General features: G+C 50.6%; 1 protein-coding gene across 7 annotated transcripts in view; it reads left to right on the forward strand.

The window, feature by feature from the left end:
• The window catches only part of ZNF12 (zinc finger protein 12), a 1,264,586-nt gene that overhangs the window by 187,209 nt on the left and 1,063,525 nt on the right, over positions 1-13,852 (forward strand). The window lies entirely within an intron of this gene.

Below are 13,852 nucleotides of genomic sequence, written 5' to 3' on the forward strand. Positions count from 1 at the left end.
CAACCGCTGGGGAACAGAGGAGCTTCACTCCTGCCTGACATAACTTATGTCCACTCGAGAACCTCAGCCCCTGGCTGCTGAGCTTCTGGAACTTGAGAAGCATTCAGACCTCTCTCAGAAAGGGAGGAGTGCAGCAGCCCCAAAGCCCTGCCCTTCCCAGAGCACACTTGGCCACTTTCCAGCTGAATCTGATTCCTTGCTATGACTACTTGGCTCATGATGTTTTTAAATTAACAATTTATAATTGACTTCTATTTTAAAAACAAAGTGTCTGGGCTGTGACACACGCCTGTAATCCCAGCAGCTGGGGAGGCTGAAGCAGGAGGATTGAGTTCAAAGCCAGCTTCAGCAATGGCAAGGTGCTAAGCAACTCAGTGAGACCCTGTCTCTAAATAAAATACAAAATAGGGCTGGGGATGTGGCTCGGTGGTCAGGTGCCCCTGAGTTCAATCCCTGGTACCAAAAAAAACAACAAAGAAAACTCCCAAGTTCTGGCAATGTAGGGCCTATACTCTGCAAGGCACCGCCATTCTTGCCACCCACCATTCCCCACCACCTTTCTCCAGGTGGCACCCTCTATCTGGTCTTATGGGTATCTAAGCTTTTGAACCTGTACTGCCGGTTTAAACCCTTTCCCCACCCTACCTGACTTGTCAAGTTCAAGAGGAGCAACCTTCATCCCAGGAGAGTTCCAAATAAGGGGAAGTAGGATAATTAACAATTAACCAAGAGCAGTGGCATCACCAGGTAAAAGGAAGCAATGGAATGTGGAGGCACCACAGTCTGGCAGCCTTTGCCACCCTTATGCTTGAAGGAAAGGATAGAGTAGGATGTTGTTGAGTCAGGGGAGAACTGGAGGTGTGGACATGGGGTCACCAGGTAGCAATTGTGACTATTGAGGGATGTTGGGGGATTGGGCAAGGAGAAAGCCCAGTCCTTCCTCTTGCACCCTGTCACCTGCCAGTGCTGCCCTATGGCTAGGTGACACAGCCCTCAGAGTTCAGTCTTCAGGTTCCAGAGCAGAGTAGAGAACAAATGAGGGGAAGGCAGTTAGAAAATCCGTCGCTGAATTCCTGCCTTGGAACCTGCCACCCCGTTGGGCAAGAGCTCACATCCTCCAGCTTCTGTCAGTTCTCACCTTGGTCAGTCCTGACCTGATCCTTACTTAAGACTCAATTTCTCCCCTGCCCTTCTTCGCAGAGATTTTCTCGAAGGCAGAGTCTACCAGACTCCCCCACTCCACAGGCCCTTGGACCTTGCATTTCATCCTGCTCTCTGAGGGTCTTCCCTTCTTCCTCTTATCTCTTGAAGCCAGAATTAGATAGGCAGATAGGCCTTATCAAGGTAATCTGCCCCTACTCCAACCTATTGCTAAGGTAACCTGTCCCAGGAATTGCCCCTCCCTACAGGGAGTTATAAAGTTAATTAATGTGTCCTGGGGTGCTCCATCTGGCCCTTCCCCAGTCCATCTGCTTCTCACCTTTTGGCCATCCCACCAAGCATCTCCTGGGCCCAGTCATACGTACTCAAGAAGGAGAGATAAGGGGAAGAGAGCAGGAGAACCAAGGAAGCCTACAATATGTTTAAAAAAAAGCAGAATGTCTCACTTCTTAGGATACCAACTATGGCTCCCTTCTCCCTCCCAGGAGAAGGCTGTGTTACCCCTTTTGAAATAAGCCCCGCTTTATATGCTTGCCTCGGTGTGCTTCTCTAATGTTTAAACTTTTAACATGTGAGAGAGGAGAACTCATCACTGGTGACCGGCAGTATCATATTTGGAGGTCACACCAAGATCTACACCAAGGTAAGCTCCTCTCCATGCACCCCACATCTGTTTGAGGTGCATCTTTCTGTCTCTTTCTTTCTGGAGGATGCTAGTGGGCACCTGTTGGTTACTTAAATGCAGTTAGTACAGCCGCCACTCTTCAAGACTTGGGTGAAAGGTTTGCTGACCTAGGCGGCTCCCAATCACCTGTTCTGTGCAGAGCAGGCATGTTGGGTCCTGCCAAAGCCACTTCCTACTTTTCTGCCCAGGCCTGAGAGCGATTGGCATAAGTACCCAGCATCTCTAGATCCGGTCTACCCTTGGATGCTCAGAGATGGATAAAAGGACAGGAACAACTGCAGAATTCTAGCCTGGGCCACTCTTGGGTGAAATTCAAATGTTCCTTCTCCGACCCCACTCCCATCGCCCTAAGTATCCAGGGTGACTAGTTGATAAAAGTCACTGAGAGGAAAGGCTAATAACAGCTCGCCTTTGTATAAGCTGCACCACACTCTCGTGCACTCCACCCCTGCACCTGTTCCTCCAGGTGCCTCCTGGATCAGACATTAGCCATTCAGACTGTAGGACTGAAATAAAGGCATGGGATGATTAGTAAAAAGTACCCAGATTCCCTTTGTTCACATAGTTAGCCTTCACAAGCCTGTTTAAAATCTCGCATGACTGTTCCTGTCCTCAGATGAACTCAATGTTTTTGTTTTTTAATGCTACAAGAGGGAGGCGCTCTATTTTAACCAACCCCTTCCATAAACTCCTCCAGGAAAAGGGTATTTGTCATGCACCTAACAATCAGTAGATCTCCCCCTTATCTTCCAGAGATTCCTTTAGTCTACAGGACAACAAATAGACACAAAAGGTGAAGACATAATTTTTTCTTTTATCATAATCAGAAGTTATAGTGGAAGGATGGAAAGCAGTAATGCCCTTCAGTCTGAATCCTCCAAGGGTCTCAAGCATAGGGCAAACTAGGACCCTAGCACTTTGCCAAAGAAGGCCAGAAATAACTTTGGCAAAGGAGGGTGATGAGAGACAGTTTTCTGGACTGTAATGCAGCTCAAGTTTAGGGAGGCGTCCTTAGGAAAATGAACAGTTTTTCTCGGACGCGGGAGACAACTTCTTTTCCATCACTCCGGTGGGAGTTTCTCTCTCAAGTCAGTTTGTAGATTGACCAGTAGTCTACACACTGGAAATTACAAATGATCAGGAAAAGTGCCTCATTTTCATGTGCTGCCAGTGAAGCCAGAATTAAGACAGGCAGTCAGTATAGATACATAAATCGAGTCAGGTGGATCAAGGAGGCCAATTTGAGCCTTGGAAGTTGGAGACTGGCCCCTGAGGGATTGAAATGTTGATTCCTTCAGAGCCTTTCCTCCACCCTTATTAAGAACCTCCCCCAGGCTGGGATTGTGGCTCAGCAGTGGAGTGCTTGCCTGGCGGGGAGGGGGGACCAGGGTTCCATCCTCAGCACCACATAAAAATAAAGACATTGTGTTGTGTCCATCTACACCTAAGGAATCAATGTTAAAAAAAAAAAAAAAGAACCTGTCCCTGCTCCAACCTGTTGCTAAGGTAACCTGTCCCAGGAATTGTCCCTCCCATACAGTGGTTAATTAATGTGCCCCAGGGTACTCCATCCGGCCCTTCCCCCATCCACCTACTTCTCACCTTTTGGCCATCCCACTGAGCATCTCCTGGGCCCAGTCATATATTCAGCAAGGCCAGAGATAAGGGGAAGAGAGCAGGAGAACAAAGGAAGCCCAGGGCATATAACAAGACAAAACACCCTTGCTTCTGGGGATATCAGGATACCAGCTATGGCCTCCTGGGTGAGTGACTCAGCCCAGATGGAGATTCAACCAAGAGATTTTATTGGGGATGGGTGCTGCCTGAAGGGGAAGAAAAGGAGAAGCAGAGAGAGGAGAAGAGAAGGGCAGAGAGCGTGAGCTTGCAAGCTTCGGCTTAAGAAGGGTTGCGTAGGTGATGTGGCGGGTGCTGATTGGCAGGGTGACTCAGGAACAGTGAGCAGACACTATGTCCTGCAGGGATTGGTGGAGAAAACTTTTGAATTTGGTGCTCTTTGGCTTGGCGCCCTTTGGAGAGGAGGGGGAGGGGTGATGTTCTCTCGAGATGGAAACTTCAGTGGGGAGTCTCCCACACCCAACATTCCTCCTTTTTTTGTTTTTGTGTTGGGAGTAGGACGATGAGATCGTCTGGCTACTTCCTGCTGGAGAGGGACAATGAGTGTGAAGGAAGATGAGGGATGGTCAGGGGGTGGGGACAAGAGAAGCATAGCTGTGAAGGCCAGGGCACTGAAGATGTGAATTTCCTTAGGGCTGAAATCGATGAAAGTTCCTCGAAGCCATAGGTGGTGGATTGGCTTCAATCCAATCCTTGTCCCTGTAAATGGGGGGAATCAGCCAGCTGTCCTGTTGGAGGGCCTCCACAAACCAGGTGCGCCACATGATGAGCCTAAAAACACCAAAGATACCCAAAGGCAAGGAGAAGAAGAGGGGAGAGGAAACACCACATTAGCTTCTGGCCAGAAGTCCAGTGAGAGGGACTGGCTGAGAAAAGACCGGCGGTCAGGAGGAGGCACCCAAGAGCAAATGGCCTAGAAACCTTTGGTTGACAGGCTAGTGAAGTTCCCCAGTCGTGTTATGTTTTGTAGCTCCATGTCCACGATGGTAAAGTTCCGTCAGCCGTTGGTGAGGCCTTCACATAAGGGATAGGTGTCCTCCGAAGTAGCAAATAGCTGGTAATCCCTGAGAAGAGGCTGGTTAAAGGTCTGATTAGATATTTTGCCTATTTGATTCTGCAGGAATTTATAATACATGATAGAAAGGCACAAAACAAGAAAATCCCAATTATTGGGGCAATCTGGGATGTCTGTCGAAGCAGATGAAGTAGGTGTGAGGGAAGTGGATGCCAGGAGGGTGGCAAAGAGAAGGGTGGAACTAGAGTGAGGCATGTTGTTGTGAGGGTTTCTCAGGTTGAGGAGGGTCCTCCTCGAGAACGGGGAAAGGAACCCTCAGGCATGAGATGTGGAGCTTTAAAAGATTCTCAGATGTGGTGGAGCAGATGTATTTGTGGGAAGACGATGGTGGACGGTCAGCCTGGGCTACCTCGGTCGGAGGTGGGGCCAGTTTCAGCCTGGAAATGTGAATCCATGAAGTCAGTTTGCCTGGGGACTCCTGTAGGCGGGCAGCGGTGGGAGTGCACAAGATAACCCCTAGGGGGCCCTTCCATTTAGGTGTCAGGGTAGGCATGTCACCAGAAGGAGGAGAGAAACAGACCCAGTCACCTGGGGTTAAGGGGAAAGAGACGTGTGACCTGGAGGGATCAGGTAATAGAGTTTCCTGGTGTTTCCAAATCTGGGTTTGGATAAAACTAAGAAGAGGATGACTGAGATATTCTGGAAGAATGCAGGGTGAAGGAGTCACCCCAGGTGGTAGGGTGGGCGTCCATACATCACCTCAAAAGGAGATGTTTGAGTTGGGCTTTTGGGAAGCGCCCAAAGGTAAAACAGGGTGACTGGGAGAAGTTTGACCCAGTCGAGATGTAGTTCGAGGGAGAGCTTGGTGAGGGCCTCCTTTAGGGTGCGGTTAACACATTCTCTCTTGCCTGAAGAGGTGGGATGATAGGGATGTGTAGATCCCAGGGAATATGGAGAGCCCCAGCAATGTGTTGTGTGATTTGAGAGGTAAACTCGGGGCCATTATCTGATTGCAAGGAGGTAGGGACTCCAAATCTTGGGATGATATCCGAGAGCAAAACAGAGGTGACCATAGATGCCCTTTTGTTGGTGGTATGAAAAGCTTCCACCCATCCTGAGAAGGTGTCTACAAGGACAAGGAGATAGAGATACCTCTTGACATGTGTGTGAAATCCAATTGTCAGTTGGCTCCTAGAAATTGTCCTTGAGCCTGGTGGGTGGGAAAGGAGCCTGTCTCTAGAGGGGTATTAGAATTGGTTCTTTGACCAATGGTGCATTTAGTGGTGAGATCGTGGATGAACCTAGCATCATCCAAGGTGAGTGGGAAGAACGTCTGTAGGAAGAGCTTGAGGTTCTGAGGGCTAGTATGGAACAGAGAATGTAAGTAGGTGAAGAGGTCCTGTTTAGACGGGGATGGGGTGGGGGGTGTGCTTGAAGTTATGACAGCAATAGTGGGGCATGGTGACATGGCTGCCTTCCTGGGAGCTTGGTCTGCTTTAGAATTACCCATAGTGATGGGGAAGGAGTCAGACTGATGGGATCAACAATGAACAATCCCAATCTCTGAAGGAAGCGTAGATGCCCTGAGAAGATCAATGGTGAATCTTGAATTGGTTATGGAGGTGCCTTTGGTGGTCAATAGTCCCCTCTCTTTCCATATGGCTGAATGGGAAAGGAGCATATGAAAGACATACTTGCAATCAGTATAAAGAGTGAGGGAACAATCTGTGACTAGTTGAAAGGCACGGGTGACTGCCATGAGTTCTGCCTGCTGGTTAGTCATGTGGGGTGGTATAGGTTTGGCTTCTATGACCTCTGAGAGGGAGACAATGGCATATCCTACCTGCCTGCCATTCTCTGTCAGGAAAGAACTTCCATCCATGAATCAGGTGTGGGTGGAATTTGTTAGTGGTTCCTCCTTAATGTGGGAGGGTCATGGGAGAAGGTTCTCCATGGACTCAGTCCACTGATGGAGTGGCCGGTCCATAGAGTCAGGGAAAGAGACATGGGGTGTAAAGACGAGCAAGCCTGGAAAGAAATGGTGGGTCATGTATAAAAGATATCAAGAGAGAGAACACGGCAAGGGGGAAGAGTTTATAAGCCCTTGTAGATCAATAATTCCTTCAAGTGGTGGGGTGAAGAGATGGTGATTTCCCCTCCGAAAGTAAGTTTTTTGGCCTCCTGGACTAGGACATAGGTGGCTGCCAGAGCTCTGAGACAGGGGGCCCATCCCCAGGCCGTAGGGTTCAGTTTGGATAGGTACATTGGTCTCTGTTGCTGGCCTAGAACCCCTAGGGCTAGGCTCTTGTTTTCATGGACATATAGAATAAAGGGTCTATGCATATCAGGTAAGTGGGGTGCGGGGGCGGAGGGGGGGGCTCAAGGAAGCCTGCCGAAGTTTGTGGAATGGGACTTGGATGGCCTTAAGGGTGGTTGCCAATGATTTTTCCTTGGCTATATTGTATAATGGAGCAGCTACAAGAGAAAAATTGGGATCCAGGCTCGGAAGTATCCCCCCAGCCCCAGGAAAGGGAGAATATCTTCCTTGGTGAGTGGGGCTGGCAAATTTCAATTTAACTGTTTCCGGTCCAGGGTGATGGCCTTTTTTCTCTGAGACACTTGGACTCCTAAGTAGGTAACTGCTGGTAGAGAGAGCTGGACCTTTTGAGGAGAGACTCAGTAACCCTTTTGGAGAGGAAATTAAGGAGGGAGACAGTGTTGTTCTTGGAGACAGGTAGGGAAGGACTGCAGAGGAGTAAGTCATCCACATACTGCAGAAGGGTGGAGTGGGGAAGAGTAAGACCCCAAAGGTCTTGTGCCAGGGCTTGGCCAAAGATATGTGGACTATCTCTGAAATCTTGAGGGAGGACTGTCCAGGTAAGCTGCTGGGAATGATGTGTCTTAGGGTTGGTTCAGGTGAAGGCAAAGATGTCCTGAGAATCCTGAGCAAGGGGAATGGTGAAGAAAGCATCCTTTAGGCCGATGACTAAGAAGTAGGAAGAAGAGTAAGGAATGGAAGAGAAGATGGGTAGGGGGTTGGCCCCAGAGGGTGATGGGTCTAACTGCCTCGTTGATGATTCATAGGTCTTGTACAAGGTGGTACTGTCCATTAGGTTTCTTTACAGCCAAAATTGGAGTGTTGTAAGGGGAGTGAGTAGGTCTTATTAGGCCCTTGCACTATAAGTCCTTAATAATGGGCTGTAGGCCTGAAGACTGCTAGTTGCAAGAGGTTATTGAGGTTGACAAGAGAAATGCTGAGGGTCCTTAAGATGAATTCTGAGAGGGACACAGTGAGCCAGAGAGGGGGTGGAAGTGTCCCAAACTTGAGGGTTTACCTCTGGAGGGAGCGAAGGTGGGGAGCCTATGGACATGTGGGCTGCTTCTGCAAGGGCGAGGATAAAAGGAAGGCTGGGATGGAGTGTGATGGAGGCATGGAATTTGGCTGAGATGTCCCTTCCCAGTAGGGGGGTGGGGCATTGGGACATTACCAAAAACTGGTGGAAGAAAGGATGGTGGGGGTTTTAAGGGGAAGGATTGTTTGTCCCCCTACCCCAACAATGGGGAAAAAGGATGGTACAGTGGGTCCCCCAAACTCCCTCAAGACTGAATAAATGGCCCCTGTGTCTAAAAGGAAAGTTAATCAGGCGTCCATCCACCATAATAGTGACCCTGGGCTCCTGAAAGGTGATGGTGGTCGTCGTGGAGGGAGTCCCAAGGCCCCTTCAGTCGTCCATGGCCAGCCCCAAAAGATCCAGGTCTGGGCTTGGGGTGGATCTGGTTCCCCTTAGGGGTCCGGGGCAGTCCATGGCCCAGTGACCCCTTAATTGGCATTTAGGGCATGGACGAGTAGGCAGCCTGGGATTCGGGCACTCCCGTGCCCAGTGTCTCTCTGTTCCACACTTAAAACGGGGCCCAGGGGCCATCTTGGGTGGTGGGCATTTGGCCAAAAACGAAGGGGTCTGTGGGGTAGGTCCCTGCAGAGCCTGTGCCAGCATCTGGGCGTTTTGCTTTCTGGCCTTCTCATCCCTGTCGTGGTACACCTTAAAGGCTGTGGCCAGGACTTCAGTCTGAGGAGTCAAGGGTCCCCATTCCAGTTTTTTAAGTTTTGCCCAAATGTCAGGGTAGCTCTGGGAGAAGTAGGTCATTAGGAGCTGTCCCCCATTAGGGATTTCAGGGTCTAAATTAGTATATTGCTGGAGAGCCTTAGTCAGTCTATCTAGGAAGGTGGAAGGGTTCTTGGTTTTGTCCTGAATGATTTCTTAAACATTTACCACCTTCTGAGCCACCCATCTGAGCCACTAGGCAGGTGGAAAGTTGGTCCCTCAGGGCTAATCTTGCCAGTGGTATTGTAGTCCCAATTAGCATCCTGGTCAGGAACAGCCTGGGTGCCTAGTGGGTGGGCCAGGGTGGTTTGATGGACCTCATCAGCATAATTACAGGCTTGTTCCCAGACCTGCCTGCCTTCCTCTGGGAGAAAGGTTTTGGCCAGGATCATGTAAATGTCATGAAAAGTGAGACTGTAGGCTTGGAGTAAGCACTGAAACTCCTTTATGTATGAGGCAGAGTTGGTGGTGTAGGAACCCAAGCGGTTTTTCGATCTGTGAAAGGTCTGCTATGGAGAAGGGCACGTGGACCCTAACAATCCCTTCTGCCCCAGCAACCTCTCTCAAAGAAGCCATAATTGAGGAATCGGTGATGGAGGACTGAAGAGGGAAGTGGGGGCAGGGCCCAAAGAAGGAGGAGCCGAAGGGGTGGGGACTGGTGCTGACTAGGGAAGAGGAGGAGGGGAGGGGTTTGGGTGACATAATGGCGATGGCTTGTTGGCTGGACCGAAATCCATGGATGAGGAGGCAGAAGAAGAGGAGGGTTTATAGGCCAAGAGGACATGCTTTGGGTTGCAAGAGGTACAGAGAGACAGATTTGAGCGAAGGAGGAAGAGAGCCTGAATATATAAAAATCTCTGCCCATATTTCCGATCACATACAATAATTATAGAGATCCCACAAAATGGCAGGGTCTAAGGACCCATAAGGGGGCCAATGGTTTTGGTTATCTAAGGGATAATTGGGCCAATCCTGAGTAGAGAATTTTATCAATTTCTTGGGATTGATCTCCCGGGTTAGGCTGAGGGTGTCCAAATTGCCAAGGAGGCATTTGAGAGGGGAGTTGGCCGGCAGGAAGGAGGTGCCCCCCTTGAGGCTATAAGGAAGGGTGCGATATGTTGACTAGAGAGACGTCCCACTTGAGCCAAATATCAGAAAGAGACCTCAGGCTGAGGTGAGGGGCCCTCCTGGAGGGCCATGAGGGCTATGGGCCACCTGGCACCAGGCTTTCGGACCAAGGATGGGGAGAAGGAGACCTAAGCTCTAGGAGGGGAGGGGGTTTGCCAGTTCTCAAGCAGGCCGAAGCCTGTTGGAAGGGGAAGACTCCAAGAGGACCACTGCGACAATGAAGGTCTGGGTGGGGTGTATTCCTCCCCTTGAGACACCACAGGGGCTGCCGGATGATCAACGGCCAGTTCCCTGTTACCGAGCCTCAGCAGGTTTAGGAGTCCGGAGAGGGAGACTCACCAATTTGTAGGCCGATGGTGGATGTAAAGGAGGTGATCGAGAAGATGGGCACAGGTTGGTCTCCGCTTAGGTGGTGATCTCCGGCCGGATGGAGGTCCTGCTTAAAAGCAGAGGAGTCCCATCCGAGTAAGGGCACCAATGAAAGGTGAGTGACTCACCCCAGATGGAGATTCAACCAAGAGATTTTATTGGGGGGCTGCCCGAAGGGGAAGAAAAGGAGAGGCAGAGAGAGGAGAGGAGGAGGGCAGAGAGCGTGAGCTTGCAAGCTTAGGCTTAAGAAGGGTTGCATAGGTGATGTGGCAGGTGCTGATTGGCAGGGTGACTCAGGAACAGGAGAGGACACTGTGTCCTGCGGGGATTGGTAGAGAAAAGTTTTGAATTTGGCGCTTTTTGGCTTGGCGCTCTTCGGAGAGGAGGGGGAAGGGTAAAGGATTCCATGATGTTCTCTTGAGAGGGAAACTTAACTTCAGTGGGGAGTCTCCCACACACCCAACAACCCCTTTTGAAATAAACCCAGCTTATATGCTTGCCTCAGCATGCTCCTCTAGTGTTCAAACTCAAACATGGAGGGAGCAGAACTCATCACCAATAACCAGTGGTATCACCTGGATAGGCAGAATCTCCAAAATTCACATAACTCATGACACTGAGGGATGAAGACAGGCAAGGCCCCACTGTCCATCAAACTCAGCATATCCCAGACCAAAGTTAGGCTTACCACCCATGTTCCTTGCTCCACACTTGTGACTTCCAGAGCAAAGAGTGCTCTGGTGGGCCACCCACCATTTTGTGAGAATTAAACATCAACTGCTTAGTAAGAGACCTAGGATCAGTGTTTATTTTTACAGTCAAAATAAGTAAAAGTCGTCCCTCCTCCCTCCTTCAACCCCACCAGGCCCCTCCCATCAGGTCTATAATCCCTGGGTCTGGATCAGATGCTAATGAGTAGACTTCACCCACAGCCTCAGATTGGCTCCCCTCATCCCAAAGTCTTTGCACCTTCCTAGGGCAATGCTCAGCTGTCGCAAGTGGGCCATGCTTGGGTCACCCATGTCCTGAAGTCAATGGGCCCTGAGCCTTCTGGCACCAGGTGCCTATAGGAACTGACCCTGTGCATAACCCTGCCAGGCCATCCATCCTTTCTTCATGGGAGACCCAGGTTCCAGCCTTAGCCCCTCCCTTCCCCCCACTTTACTCCACAGTGTCTTCTCGAGGCTCTTGTGCAGCTTTGATGCTGCTGAATGCACAGTGACCCTGCTGCTCAGCTTCCATGAATCTCAGTCCCAGGAAAGTCTTGCCCACTGGGGCTTCTGGCTGCCCCTTCATGTGGGTTCTCGGAGTCCAAGACTGCACCCCTTCCTCCTTCTCACCAAGGTCTGAAACCTTATCCCCGGACTCCCAGCTTACAGACTCACACTTTTTAGGACATGTTCACATGTGTGGATGGGTGGGTGTGCTCTGTCTCCATGAGTACTTTTTTTTTTTTTTTTTTTGAGACAGGGTCTTAGTAAGTTGCTGAGGCTGGCCTCAAAACTGCAACCCTCCTGCCTCAGCCTCCTGAGTGACTGTATCATGGGCATGCACAACTGTGCCCACCTGCATGAAGACAGTTTTACACACAGCCCACATGCCTGGCACATCTGCCATATGCCAGGCCCTGTGCTCACTTCTGGGGTTCTCAGGTCTGCAAGCCAAGTGGGTGGGAGAAGGGTAGGCAGAGGCCTTCAGATGGAAGCTATGTGACTCACCCCACTCTTAAGAATCATGTGCAGAAAGATACAACAGTCCCCTGTGGAGCAGCAGAGCTGAAGAAAGTGGGAAGAAAAATGGGAAAGTCGATGGCGGGGTGGGTATCATCAGGGAGGGAACCTGCAAGAGCAAAAGTGCTCACTGTGCTCCAGGATAGTGTGTGGCGGTTAAACACATCAATCCAGACTTGGCTCAGGCCCTGCCCCCATGCTCAAGAATGGGATTCAGGGCGTCTGAACTTACCATGGAGTCCTCAGAACTCAAAGATAAGAACCTGCCTGGCAGTGAATAGAGTGTTTTGATGACAATTGTAAAGTAGACGAGGCATTATAGCATTCCCTACAGCGGATGATTGAGGACTGGGGTGGAACTGAATGCCTCTTTTTGACATGATGGGCACGAATGTAGATCTGCCCAAGGCATCCGATCACCTGCCTCCCTCCTGGGCACCCAGTGAGCTAAAAACATAAGGAAGGGAAGGGAACTAGTACCACCCATGGAAAACTGAAAGGGCACAATGCACCTTCTGGGGAGGAAGAAAGGAGGGCGATGGGCTCATGTCCACCTGCTACCAGCTGTTTATGGAGCTGGAGGAGAGGGAGTTGGCAGTCTGCCTGGGGACAAGGCCTGCCCAGACCTGTGCACCTCACGAGAGCAGGAGAAAGCAGGAACAAGGAAAACAGACGCCCACACTGGCTGTGGCACCTTTCCCTACCCAGAGGACACAGGGAGGGGTGCAGAGGTGGAGCTAGGGCAGGAGGGAAGCAGCTGCCCCTCCAGCCTCAGCTTAAGCTCCTGTGTAGTGTCACCCACAGTTCTAGGGTGGGGGTAAGGGCATAGCAGTGAGGGATGCAGGACGTCGAGTCTGGGTGCCAGAATCCTGACTGAGGTATGGCCCGAGAGCCATGGGCCAGGAGTTGGTAGAAAGCAGAGGTGAGGGGCCATACTCCTTCATGGGACAGGTAGCCAAGCCTGAAAAATGGCCAGAGACTGGGACATAATAGGGTAGGGGACACTTGGCCTGAGCAATGACCTCAGGTACAAGCTTGAAGCATTTCCTGGGGACCCCAAGGTAGCAGGCAGGGGAGGGTCATGATTTGCCATCATGGATGGGGAAGTGGTAGGAAGCCATCCAAAGACTATTGAGGTAACCTAGGTGGATAGTAACAAAGTGACAGAATTAAGCTATGGGAATGGAAATTGTTCAGCAGGAAGCGGATCCTCTTGGGATTCTGGTTCTGTGATCCCCAATACCACTTGGACACCACCACTCCTCCATTGTCCTTCCAGAGGGAGACCCTTCTTCCTGCCTGTGTCAGTCCACGTCCAAGTCCATCACAATCTTCAGGCCAGGCAGCTGCAGGACATGGTAGGAGTGGGTGGTCACTGGGACTGGGGATGTCAGGGGGCAGAAAGGTGGAGAAGACAGCCCTCTACTGGCCTGGGTGCAGACAGATGACAGAAGCACCCTCCAGGCAAGGCTGGACCAAGTCCAGGTCCCTGCAAGGAATAGGCAGTGTGTGTCTGAACTGTAGACAGGGGAGGACCAAGAGGCTGGGGACAAAGACTCTCTCCTTGACGAGACTTCAGACTCCTCTGAGGAACTTCTCAACATGCCCTCTAGCTTCCGTGCCATCCTTATGTTGCCCAGTTACAGCAAAAATCTTGCAAAGTCAGTCCAACCAGAATCCCCCCTCAACGTCTGATCAAATCTCACATCTTCTACCATCCCTGGCTGAAGTCCCATCAGCCTGGTCTGCCTTCACAAGCATCATTAGTCACTGTCAGCAGAAACTCCTCTCTGACTGACACCTGCCCCCACCCTAGCTCCTTCCCTGTTGTATTCAGAACTGATCTGGGTTCTATAATGAAGTCTCTTTGTCCCTGTTGCAATAGGTCCTGAATTAAACCTGTTTTTTAAAACCTTACTGTTTTCCACTCTTTTTTTCCCCAGAGCAGTACTATGGGCCCCTGGGAGTAGAGTAGGGACCCACCCTTCATGCCAGGTTCCTTGCTGCTCTGTAGTTTGAGAGCCTG

The sequence above is a fragment of the Spermophilus citellus genome (genome assembly GCF_964194105.1).
Source record: "Spermophilus citellus genome assembly, chromosome: 6".
Lineage (NCBI taxonomy): Eukaryota > Metazoa > Chordata > Mammalia > Rodentia > Sciuridae > Spermophilus > Spermophilus citellus.